General features: G+C 32.3%; 4 non-coding genes across 4 annotated transcripts; all 4 read right to left on the minus strand.

Moving 5' to 3' along the window:
* Window positions 1-23,415: 23,415 nt before the first annotated feature.
* Window positions 23,416-23,540, minus strand: LOC121216928 (small nucleolar RNA SNORD14). Its single transcript, XR_005913150.1, has one exon. It is a non-coding gene; the product is annotated as a small nucleolar RNA SNORD14 (small nucleolar RNA).
* A 99-nt stretch (window positions 23,541-23,639) lies between these two features.
* LOC121216884 (small nucleolar RNA SNORD14) lies at window positions 23,640-23,764 on the minus strand. The gene has a single exon (XR_005913094.1). It is a non-coding gene; the product is annotated as a small nucleolar RNA SNORD14 (small nucleolar RNA).
* Window positions 23,765-23,926: 162 nt separating this feature from the next.
* On the minus strand, window positions 23,927-24,050 carry LOC121216910 (small nucleolar RNA SNORD14). The gene has a single exon (XR_005913119.1). It is a non-coding gene; the product is annotated as a small nucleolar RNA SNORD14 (small nucleolar RNA).
* Window positions 24,051-24,203: 153 nt separating this feature from the next.
* Window positions 24,204-24,328, minus strand: LOC121216994 (small nucleolar RNA SNORD14). The gene has a single exon (XR_005913194.1). It is a non-coding gene; the product is annotated as a small nucleolar RNA SNORD14 (small nucleolar RNA).
* Between the last annotated feature and the right edge of the window lie 208 nt (window positions 24,329-24,536).

Below are 24,536 nucleotides of genomic sequence, written 5' to 3' on the forward strand. Positions count from 1 at the left end.
TTTGAACTCAAATTTGTGGTTCCGAAACCACTGTTTTGATTTAGGTAAAACCAGGTTGTTACAACTCTCCCTCCTTAGGGATTTTCGTCCCGAAAATCTTACCAGGGAATAGGTTTGGATATTTCTTTCTCATCGCATCCTCGGGTTCCCATGTAGCTTCTTCAACCCCGTGCTGATTTCATAATACTTTCACTAACGCTATTCTTTTATTTCTTAGCTCCTTAATCTCACGAGCTAAAATTCGGATCTGTTCTTCACTATACGACAAATTTGATTGAATCTCAACTTCTTTCGGCTGCAATAAACCAGACGGAACTTGATGTTCAGCTTTAACTTGCTGACATATCAAACATTTAGAAACGAAATCTGAAATGTCACGTTTCATACCATGCCACCAATAGAGCTGTTTCAAGTCATTATACATTTTTGTGCTTCCCGGATGAACAGATAAATGACTACTATGTGCTTTGTTCAAAATCATCTTAATCAATTCTGAATTTCTCGGAACACATATTCAGCCTTTAAATTTTAAACAATCATCGGAATCAACTAGAAACTCTGAATCAGGGTTCGAATCACATTGAGCTTGTTTTGCTAACATTTCATTATCAAACTTTTGAGCGTCACAAATTTGTTGTATAAAAAACGGTCTCACTTTTCACTGAGCTACAATTGAGCCATCCTCAAATATAGCCAACTGAGTATTCATTGCACGTAGAGTAAACAAAGATTTTTGGCTTAATGCATCAGCAACAACATTTACTTTTCCCGGATAGTAGTCAATCACTAGCTCGTAATCTTTTAGCAATTCTAGCCATCTCTGCTACTGCAAATTCAAATCTTTTTGAGTCATCAGCTATTTCAAACTCTTATTATCTGAATAAACATGACATTTCTTACGAAACAGATAATGGCGCCAAATTTTCAATGAAAACACAATGGTTGCTAACTCTAAATTGTGAGTCAGGTAATTCTTTTCATGCGGTTTCAACTGTCGCAAAGCATAAGCTATGACTTTGCCTTCCTGCATCAAAATACAGCCCAGACCATTTAACGATGCATCACTAAAGATCACAAATTCTTTACCCGATTCTAGCTATACTAATACTGGAGCTTTAGTCAAAAGAGTTTTCAGTTGATCAAGACTTTTCTAATATTTTTCAGACCATTCGAACTTTACATCTTTCTGAAGCAATCTCGTCAACGGAGTCGCAATCATCGAAAAGTCTTTTACAAACTGTCGGTAACAGCCAGCTAGTCCCAAAAAATTACGGACTTCAGATACATTTCTCGGAGGCTTCTAATCCATTATTGCAGAAATCTTGCTAGGATCAACTCGGATACCCGATGCTGACACAATATGCCCTAGAAAACCAACCTCGCGCAACAAGAATTCACATTTACTAAACTTTGCATGTAACTGCTTATCACGAAGAGTCTGCAATACAATTCTTAGATGCTCGGCATGCTCGTGAATATATCTATATGTCTTCAATGAATACAACAACAAATCGATCTAAGTACGGTCTGAAAATCCTGTTCATTAAGTCCATAAATATGACAGGTGCATTCGTTAGTCCAAAACGCATTACCAAAAATTCATAGTGACCATACCTCATTCTAAATGCAGTCTTTGGCACATCAGAATCTCTAACTCGTAATTGGTAATAGTCCGATCTCAAATCTATCTTTGAAAACACTGTAGCCCCTTTCAATTGATCAAACAAATCGTCAATTCGCGGTAGAGGATATTTGTTCTTGATCGTCACTTTATTAAGTTGTCGATAATCTATACACATTCTCATCGTGCCATCTTTCTTTTTCACAAACAACACAGGAGCACCCCAGGGCGAGAAACTCGGTCGTGCAAATCCTCTATCGGTTAATTCTTGCAACTAAGCTTTTAATTCTTTTAACTCTGTTGGTGTCATTCTATACGGAGCTATCGATATCGGCATTGTTCCTGGCATTAACTCAATGCCAAATTCAACCTCTCGGATCGGTGGTAAACCCGGTAACTCTTCAGGAAACACATCTGGGTACTCACACACAACTGGCACTAATTCAATCTTCTTTTCAGTCACTTTTGTATCAAGCACATAAACTAAGTAAGCTTCACAACCCTTTCTCACATATTTTTGAGCTAACATCGATGAAATCACTACTGGCAAGCCATTCAGATCATCAGACTCAATTCGAATAATCTCATTATTCTGACATCTCAATCGTCTTTCATTTTCAATTCACAACAGTATCATGCAATGTTAACCAATCCATACCCAAAAACATATCAAATTCGTCAGATGGAAACAACATCAGGTTAGTCGAAAAATAAAAATCTTGAATCATCAACGAACAGTTCTTGCACACTTTATAAACCAACACACACTTGCCTAAGGGGTTCGATACTCTAATTATAAATTCAGTAGACTCTACAAGAAAAGTCTTACTGGATACTAAATTTACACATATATAAGAATGAGATCATCCTAGATTTATCAATGCAATAACTTTAGTATCATAGAGAATAAAAGTACCAGTGATAACATCTGGAAATGACGCTTCTTCGCGAGCGCGAATAGCATAGGCTCGGGCCGGTGCTCTAGCATCAGATCTCGTAGCAGTATCTCGTGTCACACCTCTACCACCACTCACATTGCCCCTGTTTCTGGGTGGTCTACCTCTAGCTGTAGTGTTACTCAGCCTCGTGTTCTGTATGGTATCTTGTTCAGCCAACTACGGAAAATCACGGATAAAATGTCAGCCAACTCCAGACAATCACGGATAAAATGATCCAATGATCTCCATTTACAACAAGCCCTATCATTCAATTTACAATCACCGGGATGCTGTTTACCACAATGTTTACATTCAGGTCTATTAGCTCTCACACTGCCAACACTAGCAACAGATGCAGTTTGGGCTTTGGAACTCACAGGTTGTTTTTTATGATCTCTGTTTGAATGTCCCACAGATGCATTAAACGATTATACAAGTATCAGAATTTTTTCGATGCAGACTGATAAGATTTACTAGTTAATCTTTTTCTCGAATCTCTTGCTTCAAAATCAGCTTTTCTCTTTTCTTTGCTGAGATCCTCGACTTTACAAGTCATCTCAACCAGCATGACAAATTTCTTCAATTCAAGTATTCCGACTAACAGTTTGCACATAATCTCCTCAGTAGACACATATTCCCGAGCATACTTACTCAAATGTACAAATTCTCTTTCATATTTTGTCACAGTCATTCGGCCCTGTTTCAACTCTAGAAACTCTTTATGCTTCTGATCAATAAATCTTTGACTTATGTAATTTTTTCGGAATTCAGTCTGAAAGAATTCTCGGATAACCCATTCTCTAGGAACCACCGATGTCAACGTTTTCCACCAATGATATGCATTATCTCTAAGAAAAGATACTACGCATTTGATACATTCTTCTGGAGTACAGGATAATTCAAAAAAAACTCTTATCGTGTTCTCGAGCCAGAACTCAACTCTCTCAACATCATCATCAACTATAGCCCGAAACTCTTCAGCCCTATGCTTCTGAATCTTATCAATAGGTGGCTTACTTAATAAATTCAAATCTATCACTTGTGGCACAACTGGGACTTGTTGAGGAACAGATGGGGGTAGAGGTTGTTGAGCAGCCGGATTCATTCGAACGAACACTATGAAGCACTCACTCATCATTTGGAAGAAGGCTTGCTTACTCGCTCCCCCTTGGCTAGTAGAAATCGGCCTAGATTCAGCCGACGCTGTCCCTTGAGTAGAAGTGAGAGCGGGCGCATTACTTTCAACATCGTCAGCTATTGCTCGTTCGGGATCCATTTGCTATATGGAAAACACATTTTAACTGTCAGGAATCATCACACTATCACAATTTATATATATGGCATGTATAGCTAGACTCTCACGCGCAATGTTAGTCTTAAAATTGACTAAACTGTAGCTCTGATACCAATAAATGTAATACCCCTATCCCGTATTCATCACCTGAATAGGGTTACTAGGCATTACTGAATAATGCACTTTATTCACGTACATTTATATGTTTAATATCAAAAATCTATACAAATCATGCACAATGTCCCTTATAAGGCTTTACAAGACCTTAAAACATGATTATAAGCGGTTCGGGACTAAACCGATAAGATTTACAAACTTTAGGAAACTTAGAAAATTTTCTAACATTTAAGGGTCACACGCCAGTTTGAACAAGCCATGTGACCAAACACGCTCGTGGCGTAGGACGTGTGAAAACAGGGCACCCATACTGACTTGTACCACACGACTGGAGACACGCCTTATGCCATGGTCGTGGGAAAACTAAAGAGGTTACTGACTTGGATCACAGCCAACCACATGCCCATGTACCAGCCCGTGTGTCTCACACAGCTAGTAGACACAATGTGTGTCTAGACAATGTCAAAACTGTAAGGTATACTGCCTTAATTCGAAAGGGTACCCCAGGGGACACAATGCCGTGTAACATGACCATGTATCGCACACGGTTGAGACACACGCCTGTGTCTCTACCCGCGTGCACAAAAATAGGCATTTGAAAAGTCAATTTGTCACCCTATTCTCTTGCACACAAATTCACCAAAATGGTATCATTTCATCACATATTTAAGTAACCAAAAACCTTCCAATTCATACACATATCATGTCATCTATTCACAACCATTTCAACTACTCAATTTCACAACCAAAACATACCATTTCAATATGCCACAATCATCAAAAACTTGCATAACTTCTAAATGCATTTACCTTTCAACTTACCACCTATTTCATGCCTCAAAATCAAGTCACAGCTTACCATCATTCCAACCTTAATACTCCAATTAACAACCAACCAAAAGAACAACTATATAACCATATCAACAACTATGGCAAACATATCAAAACTCAATATAACTTATAATTAACATATATCACTTAACAAGCACATAATTCAAGCCAACTTAATTGGCCTTACACATCAACATTTACAAGCCAAATCTTATGGCTATAATCATAACTCAAAACATACCAAAATGACACTAGCCTATACATGCCATATACCATATATACAAAGCTCTAAAAGTACCAACAAGTAGTCGATAGTGTGATGATGGTTCCTGATGATCCCCGATGTCCGAGCTAGCTTTGATAATCTATAAAACCTGGAAAGAACACACAAAGTAAGCTTTAAAATCTTATTAAGCCATATACAAATAAAGCTATCATATGAATCACAACCTTTCTATTAATAAGCCAAGTACAGCTAAACACATATAGATACACAAACCTTTCTCAATAAGTACATATGCATTTTCTCATGTAAACTCATCAATTACTTCACTTTCCAATACTCGTATGGATTTCGTACGTACCTGAGTCATTTAACTCATTAACACATATTCTTTCTCAGCTTGACTTTGCCCTTTGAACCATTCGAAATTGTTAAGCATACTCGAAAATCACATAAGCTCGTACAATGCCATATCCCAGATATGGTCTTACATGTTATCACATATCGATGCCATTATCCCAGACAGGGTCTTATACGAAATCGATTAATGATGCTAATGTCCCAGACATGGTCTTCCACGTAATTTCAATACAATGCCAATGCCCTAGACATGGTCTTACATGTAATCATATCTCAATAACCTAATGTCATGGCATTCGTATCCTATACTATTCCTAAGGTTCGTACGTGCCTTTCGGATGTCGTAACTCTGTCGATTCTTCCTCGTAATTACTCTTTCAACATTCATAACAGTTCAATAGCAAGTAAACACATATAATTTAATTTAAAGACGTTTATTTGCATATGAGCTTACCTCGTAGTCAAAATAGAGGGACTGGATCGACTATTCAATAACTTTAGATTTCCCCCAATCTAAATCTGATTTCTTTTGTTCTTGATCTATATACATTCAAAATTAATCCATTAAATCATCAAATTATTCAATTCATCCAAAAACACATATTTAGGCATTTTTTTCACTTTGGCCCCTAAAGTTACACATTTATTCAATTTAGTCCTTATTACATAGATACAAAAAATTCATGAAATTTCTTTAAACCTAAGCCAAGCCAAAATTCATATAGGTCACTAGCAGCCCATATTTTTTATTTATTTCACATTTTAACCTTCAAGTTACAAATTTCATAATTTAATCCTTAATTGACATTTTTACTCAAAATCATTTTACAAAACATGTATATTAAACACCAAGCTTTCATATTTCATCATTAAACATCCAAAAACACATGAATTCATCAATGGAAACTTTAAAAATCATCAACACTTTCAAAAATTGAGGCATGGGCTAGCTAGAACACGAAGCAACGATCACAAAAACATAGAAATCATCAAAAATCGAGTAAAAATGGACTTACAATTGAGCAATGAAGTAGCCAAAATTTAAAAACCTAAAAATGGCTTGTTCTTCTCTTCATATTCGGCCAAGAATATGAGAAATAAGCTTAAAATTGATTTTGTGATAATTAACACATAATAATTATACAATTACTATTATAACCTTAATTAAAAGCCATCAAATTCCATGATATTAAGCCCATTTATGTCCATTCTCACTATTAATGCCATAATAACATCATAAGAACCTTTGTTTTAATAAACCATAACAAATAGACACATTTAACATATAGAATGACACTTTTGCATTTTACGCGATTTAGTCATTTTCTCAAATTAAGCTATTAAACGATAAAATTAAATCACGAAATTTTGACACGTATATGTTCACATGCTTTAAACACCAAAAATAATATTAAAATAATTTTTTGACCTCAAATTTGTGGTTTTGAAACCACTGTTGCGATTTAGGTAAAACCGGGTTGTTACAACTCTCCCTCCTTAGGGATTTTTGTCCCGAAAATCTTACCAGAGAATAGGTTTGGATATTTCTTTCTCATCGCATCCTCGGGTTCACACGTATATATTCACATGCTGTAAACACCAAAAATAATATTAAAATAATTTTCTGACCTCAGATTTGTGGTTCCGAAACCACTATTCTGATTTAGCTAAAACCGGGCTATTACAAAATTTGAATATGTATGGAGTTAATATAGAAATATATTATAGATTGGTCAAGTAATTTTGTTGAATTAATTGTAAAGTTCAATCGCTATAGAGTTCCAATTAACAAAAGACTTGGGGAATCTAAATACCAATTAGCCAAAGGTCCAAAATGGTAATTAAATCATTTTAAAGATGGAGTTAGTGGCTGATAGTGTCATTCCATTAAGTTAAATTAATAATTAAATTAATGTAAGTAAACCATGATTAAACCAATTTAAGTTAGATTAATTAGTCCCTAATTAACACGTATATAAAGTTACTGGAGGAAAGATGTTATCATCTTCCTCATTCCACTATTTTCATCCAAAAGAAGAAGAAAACCTAAGAAAATTTTCATGGCATTCGACCATTAATTGGTATGTAAATCCAAGTTATTTCCTTGTAATTTTTATAGATTTGAGGTCATGAGAGCTTGTGTAACAGCCTATTTTTTAGTGGTGATGAAAACAGTGGTTTCAAACCACAATCCGACGAGTAAGTTGGTGTAGTTAGTATTTAATTATATGAGTCAATAGTTGTAATATCCCGAATTAGGGCTAATCGGAATAGTGGTTTTGTGACCATAAATCTGGATAGAAATAATTATTTTATAATTATTTTGATGTTTATGATATGATTTCATGATTTTGTGAAAATTTCGTGATGAAATCCTATGCCTAAAGTGCTTAAATTGAAATTAGGGACTAAATCGAATAATTTGTAAAATTTTCATTCTCGGAGTTTTTAGTATGAAATTGTTTTGGAATATTAATGAGGAGGTCTTAAATAGCAATTTTACCAATTTCTAAGTCTATGGACAAAAAAATTGGACATGGATGAAATTTTTGGAAAGTTTAGTAGTAAGGGCATTTTGGTCATTTGTATATTAAATGAAATAAAATGGGAAAAATAACACAAAATGATCATCTTCTCCATATTGTTGCTGCCGAATTTTACCTCTCCCTATAGCTAGGGTTTCTTCAACTTTTAAGCTTCATAGTAAGTGATTTCATACCCCGTTTTTAATGATTTTTATGTTTTTGAAATCCTGGTAGCTCGAATTAACTTATGCTAGCAATAATTCAACCTAGGGTTCATATTTGGAAAAATACCCATAGGTGAAATTTGTGTATTTTGGTGTTTTATGATAGAATATGAGGTTTTAAATTATGTTAGACAACTTGTGCTGCTCGGTTTTAAGCGAAAACGAGTAAAAGAGCTTAATCAGTAAAAATACCTAATAGTCATAAGTACATGTTAGAGTGTGAATTTGATGTTGCCATAGAAGGGAAAAATGATCAGTATGTCATAAAACATAAGAATAAGGGATGAAGTTTAATTCCCGAGCCTAGGGGCAAAAGTGTAATTATGCAAAAGTTTAGGGAAAAAATGTAATTTTTCCAAATTTCGTATTAAATGTTGTTTTGATGAATGTATGTATTAAATAAGATTAATTTGGCATTATAGATCAAGAGAAGCGAGATTCAAGTCGTGATCGAGGGAAAAACAAAGTTTACGAAGAATAGGCTCGATTGCTAATAATTTTGTATCGAGGTAAGTTCATGTGTAAATGTAGTAACATAATTGTCATTTTGAGCAATTTAATTTTATTTATATGATATGATGCTTATTATTATCATGAAATGTTATGTTTTGTGGCTATTGTTGAATAATATGTAAATATGTGAATTATTTGATGAGTATGAACTACCAACGAGTATCGGTTCCGATATTTCGTGGAAGACGGAAAAGATGTGAGATAGAGGAAAAAGCCCGTTTGAACCTTAGGAATAGATTAGAATACAAGTGACATGTCACTAGGATATTTGAGTTCCGAACTCGTTGAGTTGAGTCCGAGTTCGTGAGTTGTAACTAAGCATCCAAACTCGTTGAGTTAAGTCCGAGTTCACTTATGGATGCGAATGCCCGAGCTCGTTGAGTTGGGTCCGAGTTCACTTATGGGCGGGTTACACGATAGCTTGGCTACATAAGTTCCGCAGGCTATTGAGTTTGTCTAGCTGCGGGTATGGCACTTACGTTCATGAAATCCGCATATTCGAATTATATTCCGATGTGTTCAACGGGTGAATCTTAAGTGAATGAGAAGAATGCCTAAAACGAAGGTGACATATTGGTAAGTGGGGTGAATGAGAAAATTTGACAGGTATGTGTTTAAATCCTCGGGTTGAGAACTTGGTATGATGAAATCGTAGAAAGATATTAAATGCAAATGAAACATGAATTGTCTTGGTGTTGTTTATGCAAATGATGTTTTATGTGGAATTTCATGATTATGTTACTTGCTATTTGCATGTGAACTTACTAAGCATTTATGTTTACCCCCTCCTTTTCATTCATTGTAGTTGTTGACAAGCCGGCTTGAGAATCAGGATAGGTCGAAGAGTCGTCCACACTATCCAAAGGCCTAAATTGGTAAAATGGCTTGTATATTTTGAATGTGGCATGTATGGCAAAATACTCACTTTGTGTAAATGATCTTATGATATGGCTATGGTTTGGATAGAAAAGGGTTTGTAAATAATTAGCCATTGGAATGGCCAATCTAAGTCATATTTGATGTTATGTATGTTTAAAATGGTATTTAGTCCATGAAAATCTATAGTAAAGTAAAATTTGCCATAAAACAGAATCTGACAGCAGCAGTGATATAAATTTGAAAAATCACTAAAAATAGTATAAATGTAATTAAATGATGAGTAAGTTATGAAATTGAAGCTTGATGAGTCTATTTTCATATGGATGGAACAAAACAAGTATATGAGTTATATTTTGTGAGATATTTAAGTTTTGGTGGAACAGGGTCAGAGTGATCTCTGTATCCCCTGTTCTTATTTTAAAAATTCACTATAAATTTTAAAAAAACAATTAGGAGTTTTATCTTACATTCATGAAATCCTTATTGAATCTATTTTTATAAGAAACAAACAGAATAGTAATTGAAACTCTGTACAGGGAGATATCTGATTCGTAATACACAGGGGTCAGAGTAGTCGAACCCTGAAACAGGGGAGAATTTAACTAATAAACTGTACTAATTGGATCAACCAAAAATTCTAGAAAAAATTTATTAAATATATATATGAGTCTAGTTTCAGGAAAAATTACGGAATTGGATTTTGAGTTTCGGAACTCAATATATGAATTTTTAAGTGACTATGATGCAGATTGCCAGCTTGACTAGAAATTTTAAAAATAAATTGTTTGAACTGTTTAAGTAATGAATTAAGCCCGTTAACACCTCGTGTTCGACTCCGGCGACGGTCTTGGGTACGGGGCATTACAATAGTAATTTTATAATAAATTTTGATTTGAGGAACTTTAACCAATTGAATTAAAACTTAGTATAAGAGGTTCGGCTGAAAAGTCAAGTGGTTATTAAAAATCAGGTATTAGGACCTCGTTCTCGTAATTTAAAGCCGTAAATATTTTTATTTAAATAATTAAAAAGTCATATTATAGGTGAATTGAAGTTTGTTCCGCTAATTTTGATGATTGATTGCTTAATTTAGGTAAAATGACTAAATTGTAAAAGAGGTCAAAGTTAATAGCTATAGATTTAAAATACTAAAGGGGCCAAAATGGTGATTAGACCATGGTCAAAAAGTCCAAACTGTGGTGACATGATTAAATCCACTAACTTTTAGACTATTTGTTCATTTAGTCCCAATTAGTTTAGGATTAAATTGAAATAAAGTTTAATTAATCAATAATTAAAAATAATTGTAGGACTAATTGTGCAATTAAACCTTCCTTAGATGGTAATTATACCATAATCTCATTTGATGGACAAATATGGACATAATTTAGTAATTTCATAAGTTATATTTAAGGGTTAATTTAGTAAATAATTAAAAAGGCAAATGTAACACCCCATACCCGAGATCGTCGCCAGAGTCGAACACGAGATGTTAACAGAATTAATTCATTACTTAAACAGCTCAAACAATTTATTTTTAAAATTTTCAATCAAGCTAGCAATCTGCATCACAGTCGTTTAAAAATTCATATCTCGAGTTCCAAAACTCTAAATCCAATTCCGTAAATTTTCCCTGAAACTAGACTCATATATCTATTTATTAATTTTTTTTCTAGAATTTTTGGTCATGCAAATTAGTATTGTTTATTAGTTAAAGTCTCCCCTGTTTCAGGGTTTGACTGCTCTGACCTCTGTGTATTACGAATCAGATATCTCCTTGTACAGAGTTTCAATGACTATTCCGTTTGTTTATAATAAAACTAGACTCAATAAGGAATCTGTACATATAAATAATGACTTGTAATTATCTTTGAACAATTTATGGTGAATTTCCAAAGTCAGAACAGGGGATCCAGAAATCGCTCTGGCCCTGTTTCACAAAAATTTAAACATCTCATAAAATATAACTCATATACTTGTTTTGTTCCATCCATATGAAAATAGACTCATAATTCTTCAATTCCATTTTTATTCACCATCTAATTGTATCTCTACTATTTTTAATGATTTTTCAAACTCACATCACTGCTGGTGTCTGAATCTATTTTATGGTAAATTTTACCTATTTCATGGTTTCCATGAATTAGCTAGCAATTTAGCATACATAACACCAAATATGATTATGATTATCCATTCTATTTCATGGTTTCCATGAATTAGCTAGCAATTTAGCATACATAACACCAAATATGATTATTATTAGCCATTCCAATGGCTAATCATTACCAAGCATTTCCATACCACTCAATAACCATATCATAAGACCATATATACAAAATGATTATAATGCTATACATGCCATACTCAAAATATGCAAGCCATTATGCCAAAATGGTATACGGATAGTGTGAGCATGCCTTCGACCGTTCCCGATTTTCGAGCTGGCTTGTCAACACTACAAGGAATGAAAAGGAGGAAGTAAGCATAAATGCTTAGTAAGCTCACATACAAATAGCAAGTAACACAACTATATAAGCAAACATAAAACATCATTTGCATAATCATCACTGAGACATTCATATCACATTTTCATTTATCATCTTACCATATTGTTGTTATATCGAGTTTTCAACCCGAGGGTTAAGTACATACCTGTTCAAAGTATTCATTTCACAACACTTACCAATACGTCCCTTTCATCTCGAGTATTCCTCTATTTGAGTAGAATTTTACCCGTTGAACACATCGGAATATAATTCGGATACATGGAAAGTTTGCACATAAGTGCTACATATGTAGCCAAGCTACCATGTAACCCGCCCATAAGTGAACTCGGACTCAACTCAACGAGCTCGGGCGTTCGCATCCATAAGTGAACTCGGACTCAACTCTACGAGCTCGGATGCCTAGTTACATCTCTCGAACTCGGACTCAACTCAACGAGTTCGGATGCCCAAATATCCTAGTGACATGTCACTTGTATCCTAATCTATTCCTAAGGTTCAAACGGGATTTTCCTCGAACACATCTCCATGCCATCTTCCGTAAATTACCGAAACCAATACTCGGTAACACTTTATATTTAACAAATAATTCACATAATTTGCATTTTATTCGAAAATAACCACAAAGCATATATTTCATGATAAAAATCAGCATATCATATAATTAACATCAATAACTTAAAAATAACAATTATACTATATTATTTACACATGAACTTACCTTGTATGCGAAAATGGCTACTTTTATCATTTCGTCCACAACTTGGTATTTTCCCCATTTTAGCCCGAATTTTAGTTTTCCTTGCTCTATCATTTAAAATATAGTCTAATTAGGACTCACATTATTCAAATTGACCCAAACTCACATTTTGGAAAAATTACAGTTTTGCCCCTAAACTTTCACATATTTACACTTTTGCCCCAAAGCTCGTAAATTAAACTTCAGCCTATTTTCTTATGTTTTATGACATGCTGATCATTTTTCCCTTCTATGAAAACATCAAATTCTCACTCTAACATGTACTTATGACTATTAGGTATTTTTACCGATTAATCCCTTTTGCTCGTTTTCGCTTAAACCGAGTAGTACAAGTTGTTTAACATAATTTAAAACCTCATATTCTATCATAAAACACCAAAATACACAAATTTCACCTATGGGTATTTTTCCAAATATGAACCCTAGGTTGAATTATTGCTAGCATAAGCTTAATCGAGCTACCGGGACTCCAAAAACGTAAAAATCGTTAAAAACGAGGCTAGAACGGACTTACAATCGAGCTTGGAAGCTTGAAAATCCCTAGCCATGGTTTCTCCTTGCTACATTCGGCCATGGGGTTGAAGATGAGCAAAATTGGCTTTTAATTTTGTATTTTAATTCATTTTACCCCTAAATGACCAAAATGCCCTTACTACTAAACTTTCCAAAAATTCTATCCATGTCCAATTTTTGTCCATAGACTTAGAAATTGGTAAAATTGCTATCTAAGACCTCCTAATTAATATTTCAAAACAATTTCATACTAGAAACTTCTAGAATGCAAGTTTTGCAAATTATTCGATTTAGTCCCTAATTTCAATTTAAGCACTTTATGCATAAAATTTCTTCACAAAATTTTCACACAATCATGAAATCATATCATAGACATCAAAATAATCATAAAATAATTATTTCTATCTCGGATTTTTTGGTCACGAAACCACTATTCTGACTAGGCCCAAAATCAGGATATTACAAGTTAAATTAAAGATATTAAAAGATAAAATTAGCATTTCCTTTCTTCTTCATAGGGAGAGAATCGAAACACCATAGCTAAGGCATGGAAGTTTCGCCCAAGCTTGATTTCTTCGATTGAGTGAGTAAACCTCGCTTGTTTTTAGAAATTTTTATGTTTTTGAGTTCGTATTACTTCAATCTAGCTAATCCAGTGACTAACTTGTAAAACTGTTAAATGTTTTGAATTATTCCATTGATGAGTTTTTTATATTCTTGTAATTTTATGATGAATTATTAAGTTTGGTTGTTAAATAGGACAATTTTGTAAGGTAGTTTTTTATGATTTTAATGTTTAAGGACTAAAATGTTAAAATGACAAAGTTACTTGTACTCGATATGAAATAATTGCAAAAATGGGCTGTATAAAGGCACTTTAATATTTGGCTAATCTAAAATTTGAAAAAAAATGGTTAAATTGCATGTTTTGAGTTAGGGACTAAATTGCATAAAAGTAAAAATATTGGGAGTAATTTTGTAAAAATATAAAAAAGACTTAATTGCATAAAATGAGTTAATTTTACTATTGGAATTAGTTGATTGAATAAAATTATTATTCTAGATCAAGTATGGGTTGAAATTCGAGGCATAAAAAAGTTATAGAATAATCCTTGTACCTTATCGTGCCGCAGTTTAGTTAGGTAAGTTCGTAATATTTTTTTATATTACAATGATTCCATATATATTACATGTTTACTATAATTATATCCAATGTTAAACTTAACTATTGAATGATTTGAGAATAAATAATAAATGAATATGGTGAACATGTGATGTTTCTAAATAACAGCCCTCAAGCCGGTGTTATCTATCAGGCCTTGTGATGGTGTGTTTATCAGGCTTTGTGCCGGTGTTATCTATTAGGCGTTGAGTCGGTGATTATTTAGCAGATACTATATACCGATGATACAGACCGTAGCAATGGCTTGAGATCCTACATGTGTTGTGGATTCTTTGTAGCTTGTGTGAGCAGCATCGTGAGCCGATCAAAGTTCTAAAATTAACTCAAATGAGTGATACCCTAAAATTATTTGAAATGAGATCTTACTAAACGATGACTTTGGAATATGATTTGACTTAATGTACTTTATAATACTCACCTGCTGTGAGCCATGATTGATAGGAACTTTGTTATTTAATTTTATATTTTGATTTGCTAAGTTAAATTTGGCAAAATTTATCGTTTGATTTAGCGAACTTACTAAGCTTCAAATAAGCTTACTCGTGCTTTGTCCTTATTTTGTAGATTACATATTGTGGTCGGGAGATCGGATCAACTCACCGAATCACACTATCCCCAGGACTCTTTTGGTAGATTTTGTAAACATTTGGCTTATAGGGCATGTAATAGGGCAATTGGTTATTATGCTATAATTCATGGCTATGTGTGATGTTTTTTACTTGATGAATGATGTTAGCCTTTGTGGTATGATTATTAACCTTAAGTAAACTTAAGTAGGAGGTCAAGACAGTAAGTGTCATATTAAGTTGGAATGATGTGTTTGGAATGTGTGCGTTGATGCATATTATGGATTATAGATAGTTGTTTGATAATGAGTAGCATAAGCATTATAATGTGTTTGGTACATGATACTTTGGTTGGTTTTAGATGAATGGAAATGGCATGTTTTGGTTGATTTAAAGTGTGTTTATAGACTTGTGAATATGTTAAATAAGTTGGTATAGATACCTATCCAATTGCATGAAGAATAGGCTTGGATTTTATTACTTTTACACACACACGGCCTGGGACACGGGTTGTCACACGGTTGTGTGTCACACACGGGCAACCCATGTAGGCGTGTGTCCTGAGTGTGTTTGGTGTAGGGTTCACACGAGCTGGCACACGGACTGAGACATAGGCGTGTCGCCCAAGTCATTGAGTTACACGGTTGAGAACACAGGCATGTAGGGTAGACACACTAGCGTGTGGGATAGCCACACAACTGTGTGACCCCTATAATGAAAATTTTTAATTTTTTCTTGAATATTCTTATTTGTTCCAATTTGGTCCCTGAATGTTCCTAACCTATTTTTAGGGCTTTGAAGGCTCGATTTAAGGCTATAAATGTATGTTCTATTTCATTCTGAATCATATATCTATTTATGAAATTTATTTGATAATTGGATGTCAATTGATATGAAAAATTCTGAGATGTACAGTAATACTCTGCAACCCTATTCCGACAACAAAAACGGGTTATGGGTGATACAGCTTGATTTAGCTAGCTTATGTATCAATTTGTGAAACTATTAAAGTTTTAGAAAGTTTTCATTGTCAATTTCTTGAAGAATTAGGCTTGAAATTGATAGATTTTAAGCTTAGAATATGAAAAGGGCTAGATTGTAAAGTTAATTTAACATGTTTGTTAACTTTGTTACATTAGGGACCAAATTGAATAAATGTAAAACTTATCATGAAATTATATTAGAAATAGATTTTGGAAAAATCCAGTTCGAAAATGATTTTCTTGCACATTGGAAAATTAAAATTTTGAAAATCGAGCCAATTTGTGATATTTATAGCAATAAATCTTAAATTGAATTTGCATATATCTTTTCGAATAGACGAATCCTTATCATTCCTGATTTTTAACCAAAAAGTCTTTTCCATTAGTCACATACCATGAATGTAACAGTTGTCTGGCAAAGTCTCGGTATATGGTTACTGTATAACATGTTTTGGTAAAATAAGTGTTAATGTTTTATGCATGCATGTTTAGATTCGATGAAGTAATAATCTGATATGTTCAAATATCCTTATTTTTTAGCTCAAGACGGTACTAAAGGTCTGAGTGACAAAGGCAAAGGACCTGCTATTTAGACTTTGTTATTTTTCTGGTGAGTTCCTTCTTTCTTCCATGGGTTGTGATTATCTTTACTTTATAATATTGTAAGGTAAATATTCTTACTCTTTATAGGATGATCAATATATATGTGTGTATAATGATTATCTGTCTAGAGTTATTAGTCCGGGTTTTGTATGTCTAGGATAAGAAGTATGAGCCATTTTCATGTTAAGCCACTACATCTGATTTTGAAATGAATGATATGATATGAACTGGCCAATAGAAATGGAGTAGAAGGAAACATGTTGTGTAGCCTTTGGTAGGGCAGATATATATTGCAAATCGGATTGGCATAACACAATTAAACATGCTACTGAATGATTATGAAATGGGGAGCTATAAGGAGAGAATGTATATGAATGAAACGAAAACATCTAATATGAATCTAACTCTGAATTTTGGGTATATGACTGGCATGAAAGTGGAATGTTTGTGTTATGATTGTGTTGTCTTATAGAATTCGCCCATGTGACATGCCATTGGCGCATTGAGTCTGTCTGAGTTCTGTATACGCTAGTGGGCATATTTTATGGTTACAAGTGATTCCTTTGCGAGATTGAACTGTGTTATTAGTATTTTTAATTAAGATTTCCATAGAACTCACTAAGTTCTTTCGAACTTACCCAGTTACTCTTTCCTTCTCAGGCTTGTTGTTGAAGGAAAACTTTCTATAGGACTATGACAATAGGGTCGAGTTTAGGGTGTTACATGTATTTATTTGAATATCTTTGGTAGTAAAGCATGAGAAGCATATGATTAATTTGCTAGCTACATAATGAGCTTCAAAAGAACTAGTGGCCTAACTGAGTAACTGGAGACAAGTCCTTGGGTCGTTATCTATCTTCACATTAAAAGGCTCAGTGTTTTATAATATGTTTGGTTGATGTAGTTATGAGTAAAACCAAAGGTTGTTTAAGGATGTTACATGGAAAGCTCTGATACTAATTGTTAAAATTTACAGTTGTTAATTGCTAAGAAAATAGAATTCTTGAGTAGACATGATGGTTGCAGTGCCTACTAAAGGTGGCACAGTGACAAGAAAGACAAAATAAGAACACAACAAGTTATTTATGTAGGTTATTTTCCTTATGTCTGTAAAGCTTAGTTCCATGACAAAATCCACTATCTTTAAACCCAATGCTACAAATGATTTAAATCCTATCACACCCTAGTATAGCAACCACACCTTTGTACCTAAAGAACTAGATCACTCGCCTCTAAGTGCTCAATTAGAATAAATAAGTGCTCAAACTCTTGATACAAAACCTATACAAGTCTCTTCAAATATATAAGATTTTGAGGCTTGCTAACATGCTAGATTAATTACAATCAATTCCTCTATCAAACTACCACTAAAATAACATATACAATATAATAATAAAGTCCAAGATAAATTAAGAATGTTTGAGATAAGTCTTCAATTCAATCCTAATCCAATTTCCATAACTCAAGGGATTTGATTTCTTGATTTGACTCGATCCGATCTTCAAGATATGTTGCTTTGAATGGATCGTTCTTCATAGATGGGCTTTCATATTTCCACAATGGCATGATTCGTGGCCCAAAGATTTTACTTCAAAAATTGTCTACTCCAAAAAAGACAAGTAAAATTAGCTTGTCACGGTGTTAACCGTAATAACAGCTACCATTGACACTACACTACGTGAGACACCGTGAGATACTTGCCTCAATAGAGTACTTATTCCTTTTATAATCATTTTTGTACAGTTGATGCCAATATAATTCTTTTAATATATTTAAATGGTAAATCTATATTGGTATATGATACACGGATACTGAATATTAATACTATAGAAAAGTGAAAAATACAAGTGACAGAACCATTAATGTTGTACTTTAAGTGCATAGAAAATTAGGTACACAAACCCGTCAGTGCTAGAAGTTGTTCCCTGGTCCTTATTCCTGATGCAAGTAGAGTAAGCAAAATTGATAAGACGACACCAACAAAACAACGAAAAATTAAACCAATGTTTCATATAATAATGTGACATTAGTGAAAAAAAAATAAAAAATAAAAAAACCTTTTTATTTTTTAAGATTGAAAGTACAATATATTTTGAAGTAGTGGTTAATTTTTTTTACCTTAAAGATGCAAGCTTCAAACTTTAATATCGTAAAATTTTTTTATAAATTCTTTAAAGAAATAAATAATTTGTAAAATCAATTCAGTTAATAGCATTATATTGATACTATATTATGGCACTCTCGCAACATAGATAATAAAACGATGAATATAATAAATAAATAAATTGAAGCTTTGATTAGAATGGTAAATTTAATATTTTATAATTTGTTTGTTATATTAGTTATTAATGTAATAACATGAGGAATGAAGAAAAAGTTTATTTAATATTTATGTTTTAAAATAGTTAGACATAAAATAAATAATAATTAATATAAATTTAAACATGGAATTAGAAATATGAATAAAAACTCTTTTGAAAAATAAAACTTCTTCAAAATAAGTTAAAAATTTTCTTCTCTCTATCACGAAACAAGTCATTTGATTGGTTAAAAATTAGGTTTATACCTAACCCATGAGTAAAACATGTGAAAAAAATAATACTCCAATAATAGTGTCTTGAATATAAGTTATATTTGTTATTTAGTAAAAAGAATTTTTTTTAGTTATTTCCAAATAAAATTATCATTTATTTATTGAGTTTTAGTTGAAAAATAACTAAAAACTTATATTTTTTAAAATGCAATTTATATTATTGTGAAGATTTTATTTTTATCTTTTTATATAAATTTTATATAAAATCAATAAATAACCAATAAATAATAAATAACCTAACACTATAATATTTAAACCTTCAACTTTATCATTACAACTAATACTTAATTTAGTTTGTATACACCATGATCTCGTAAGCCTATTTACTCTTTCTTTCTTCTTCTTCGTAAGAATAATTAGAAAAATATATATCAACACTATTTGCAGTAGTTTAACATCAGTCTCATGTTTAAAACCTTCATTAGTCTCATGTTTAATCTCTTAATATTTAGTATTACTTAATTAAAATTTTATTTGTAAGTAATTTTACTGATCAGTTTCAAGCTAACTCGTAAATAAGGGTGAATGTAAAATGATAAAATCCCCATTGCTTTCAATCATGAAGATGCAAACTTAAACATAACAGTCCAAATGACACCTTCAGTGCTGTTAAACTGTGGAGCCTTTCTTTTCTGAGCCTTATATTAGTATTTCATGCCAGACAGCAGGAGACATTGATGTTGACTCTAAGAGGCCACATTACTCGCTTAGCCTTACTACAAAATTTGATGTCATTTTCGATTAATGCACCACTTGTCAATCCATGTATGCAATATGTAGATAACCAGTACTAGTTTCCTTTCTATATAAGATCAAGCAACTTGACCCATGTTTGTTCACACTCAAAATATTGTAATAAACCAAAGCAGAAAAAAACAAAGAAATTCTAAGATGGCTAGGGTTCCTTGCAAGCATCTTCTTCTTGCTGCATTTTTCCTCTTCTTCTTCATCTCCACAACTGCTACAGGTAAATCTTCAATCTCCAACTCATCAACAATCTATCTTCTTCTTCTTTTTTTCTTTTTTTGATAAGGGATAGTGAGTAAGGGTCGTTAAGAGATTTAACTCGATACTGGTGTTAAGTTGCTTTTTCAGCACGAAATCTACCGGTGGCCAAGGTAACTCAAAAGCCCCATGATCATCAAGAGCTTACATCAACAAAAGACCATGGAGAACCTAATATTAGTGTTGATGAATTAGCATCTATGGACTACACTCCAGCAACAAGAAAGCCACCGATCCATAATTAATTGGCAAAATTTTGTAAAAACAAGTACTAGCTAGCTAGTTCAGTTCTTTCGTTCTTTTCACTTTGGACCTGCTTTTGTTTGAGTGTATACATTTATACATGGTAGAAAGGATAAAGTAATGAAAGAAATGATTTACACATATATGAGAATCAAGAATTGGTATACATATATATTTATATGTTATATGCTTATATATAAGCATTCACAATCTCTAGGGTTTAGCTTCTTTTTTTTCTTTTTTCTTTTTTCTTTTTTTTTTTTTGTATATAAAAAGTCATGCAGGTTATCAATATGTACTAGGCATAGAGAAAGCCTTGGATTGTATATATGTTAGTCTTCAGTAATGGATACAAAAGAATACCTATGTTTCAATATCATTAAACTGAATATAAATCTGCCTATATATTGGTGCAATAGCAGCAACAGTGACATAAGTTAAAAGCTCTTTTCCTTTTTTCTTATGAAACACAAAATGAAAGCAGGAAATAAGAAAGATTCATATGTACTGTCAGTAAACCAAATGATAATATGACATTAAAAATGAAGTCAGTTGAATTTATTTTTTAAGTATTTATTACATATCATCAGCTGATTCACTAGGGTTTAATAGTGGAAAATGATGAGAGATTGGGCTTAGATAAAAGTGATGAGGAAGTTTGGAACACGATAAAAGAGTGTTGGATTTTACTCATTAGACTAAGAAAATGAACCAGATATGGTTGGTGCAGTGTTTAGAAGGTGGATTGAGTTTAGAGAATAAGCATGAATTGTGCAATCGTAGTAGGGAACAAAGAGTGTTGATGAGCACAACGATGAAGAGAGAAGGTACGAGACCGAAGAGAAAAAGGGGTAGCATCTAAAAGGATCTCAAATGGTCTATCTCAACCAATGTGTCTCCATAGGGTCTCAATTGATATAAATTTTAAATGGAAACGTTTTGACGATGAAGCTTAGCAGATGAAATAAAAAGAATCGCATACAAGATCATAAGAAAAAGAGAAGAAAAAGAATTTTTATGTGCTCATCACTTGAATTATTGCAGATTCATCTGTTTTAGTTTTAGCTTGATGATTTACTTGGGATTGGAAGTTCTTATCGCGCCATTGTAATTTGTCTTATGATCAGGATTGATGAGGTATAGTGATCACGTAATTTTTAAGATGTTAGAAAGATGTTTATGTCTTGGATTCATGAATACTGTTGAAGGCTCTGTTTTAGGAAGGGATGTTGTGTTTTATAATTTGCCAAATGAACTATTATAATAAGTTGTCCTTCCCTGGTGTTTGTTAAATGTTTATGGGGTGTTGTAACTTTTTTACAACTATTTGACACAGGATAGAACCGTATGTTACCAGAAAAATGAAAATAGAGTTCAAGATTTGAAAATTTTATATAGTTGGGCTTGAATAAAATTTAATATCCATTTTTTATATGGATAGGGTTTAGGACAATTTTATTATGTTATAGAAAAATATTATATTAATTATATATTTATACTGAATCACTCTCAAAATTAAAAAACAAAAAAATTTATCCAACTAAATATTCCAATCAAAATATAAAATATTAAAAATTATATTTAATACAATAAAATATTTATTATATTTATTTAAGTTTTTTTTAATAAAATAAAACATTTATTATATTTATGGTAGTATTTTTAAGTATTAATACTTTTTAATATATTTTTATTATGTTAGATAACTTTTATTTTAGCCTTCTTTTAGTGCATTATATTTTTTAAATAAAATTTAATGTTAAAAATGAAAAATTAAATACAAATAGGTTTGGGTTTAGTTTTATTAAATAGGATCAAACTTGAATAAAAAAGTAAATTAAGCTGAACCAAATTTGAATTTAAAAAATTAATTTATATACCTTGCATGACCTAATAATTTTAATACAGGAGATTATATATATGATTAATGAAATATCACATGTATAGTTCAATATTCCAAAAACTTTCTTTGTAATTTGGATATTAGTATTTCTTTCAAGGGGATGTTAGGTTAAGATGATCTATTTTGAGATTATAATATGCTTTTTTTTTTAAGAAAAATTATATTATTAGATTAAGAAAACTAAATTGAGGAAATAATACATTATCATTAATAGTGTTATTTAATAATATAGGGGTAAATATTTCAAAAATTAATAATATATGAGTAATTTTAATATTGTTATAAATATTTTATTATTAAATAAATGTCTAGTAAGATAAATTTAGTTAATTTTAGCAGGTTAATATTCATTAGCATTTTATTTAAACTAATTCTTAAACTTGCATTTTTTTTATTAAATCACTTTGATGTAAAATTCACATAAAAAAATACAAATTTAAAGGTTAAAAAATAAATAAAAAGATAAAATATTTGATTTTTGACTTTTTAATTTCTTTCACCATCGATCTTGTATTTTGATAAAATTAGAAAAAATAATCTTACAAATAAAATAAATAACATATGTAACCATAACAATAGAAATAAGAGATTGATTAGAAATTACAAATTAAGAGAAATATCCAAATTAAAAAACACTTAATATATCACTGTTATTGGGCATGCGTAAATCCAATATTTTCCTCTCATCTCACTATAAATTATATGAATCGAAATTAAAAACAATTTTATCATTTGAATCAAATTCCAGCTGACCAAGCAAAAGAGGCTCCCATTTTGTGCTACGCTGCAAATTCATCGGATCAGCAACAACATAATTAATCTTAATTTTAGGAATTAAAACACTTTTATTCTATAAATCACATCCCATCCCATCTAATGGAGTAGATTTAGCTGAATTCCCATCTCTCTTCATCATATACAAGTAAACAAAGGGAATTAAACAGGTATTTCACTCAAATCAGGTTCTCTTTGGTTTTGGTATTAAATAAATCGGGCATCCAATTACATTTGACACCCAACAAGAAAATTTTAAAAGTTTCAGACATCCAAGGAAGGAATAAAGCAGCACAAGCTCTCAAGCCTGGCGACGGCGAAAGCACTTAGGCGGCCACTGCGAATGTTTTTGAGAAACAAGCCTTTGATTTTGTCGTCATCAACACATATACATCAATTTAAAAACTCCTTTTCACTGAATATAACTGGATTTCAATCACAAACTATATTAAAAATGTGAAACAATTATAAAAATATAATAAAAGGTCTCAGACATCCAAGGAAGGATAAAAGCAGCACAAGCTCTCAAGCCCGGCGAAAGGCGAAAGCTCTTAGGCGGCCACTGCGAATGTTTTGAGAAACAAGCCTTACAACTTGTCATCATAAACCCATACAAATGAAATATATTATCCTTTGACACAATTTTAAGAATATCGTTTATCAATTGAACTGATAAAAAAAAGGAAAAAACATACAACCAGATTTCTGTGGAAGTAATTGGATTTTCAAGCACAAATAATGAAAACCAACAATTATATACAAGTCATAAAAGGTCTCAGACATCCAAGGAAGGAATGAAGCAGCACAAGCTCTCAAGCCCGGCGAAAAGCGAAAGCTCTTAGGCGGCCACTGCGAATGTTTTGAGAAACAAGCCTTTGGATTATCATCATAAACCCATACACAAGAAATATATTTTCCTTTGACTGAATTTTAAGAATATCGTTTATCAATTGAACTGATAAAAAAAATATGGAACCAAATTTCTGAAAAAGTAACTGAATTTTCAAGCACAAATAATGAAAACAACAATCATATAGAAGTCATAAAAGATCTCAGACATCCAAGGAAGGAATGAAGCAGCACAAGCTCTCAAGCCCGGCGAAAGGCGAAAGCTCTTAGACGGCCACTGCGAATGTTTTGAGAAACAAGCCTTACAACTTATCATCATCGACTTTTATATTTGACTTCGTAACGTAGCAAGGAAAACACTACATGGCAACTGATTTCACACAACGCCCCAAATTTTATGCATTCAATTATCATCTTGCAAATAAACATATCTAAAAATAAGGCAGCAAAAGCAACAAACAAACAGAGCCTAAACAGAGTTGCTCGATCATTGAAATTTTGAAACAATGAAGCATAAAATAAGTAGATAGCT

The sequence above is a fragment of the Gossypium hirsutum genome, chromosome A02 (genome assembly GCF_007990345.1).
Source record: "Gossypium hirsutum isolate 1008001.06 chromosome A02, Gossypium_hirsutum_v2.1, whole genome shotgun sequence".
NCBI classification, from domain to species: domain Eukaryota; kingdom Viridiplantae; phylum Streptophyta; class Magnoliopsida; order Malvales; family Malvaceae; genus Gossypium; species Gossypium hirsutum.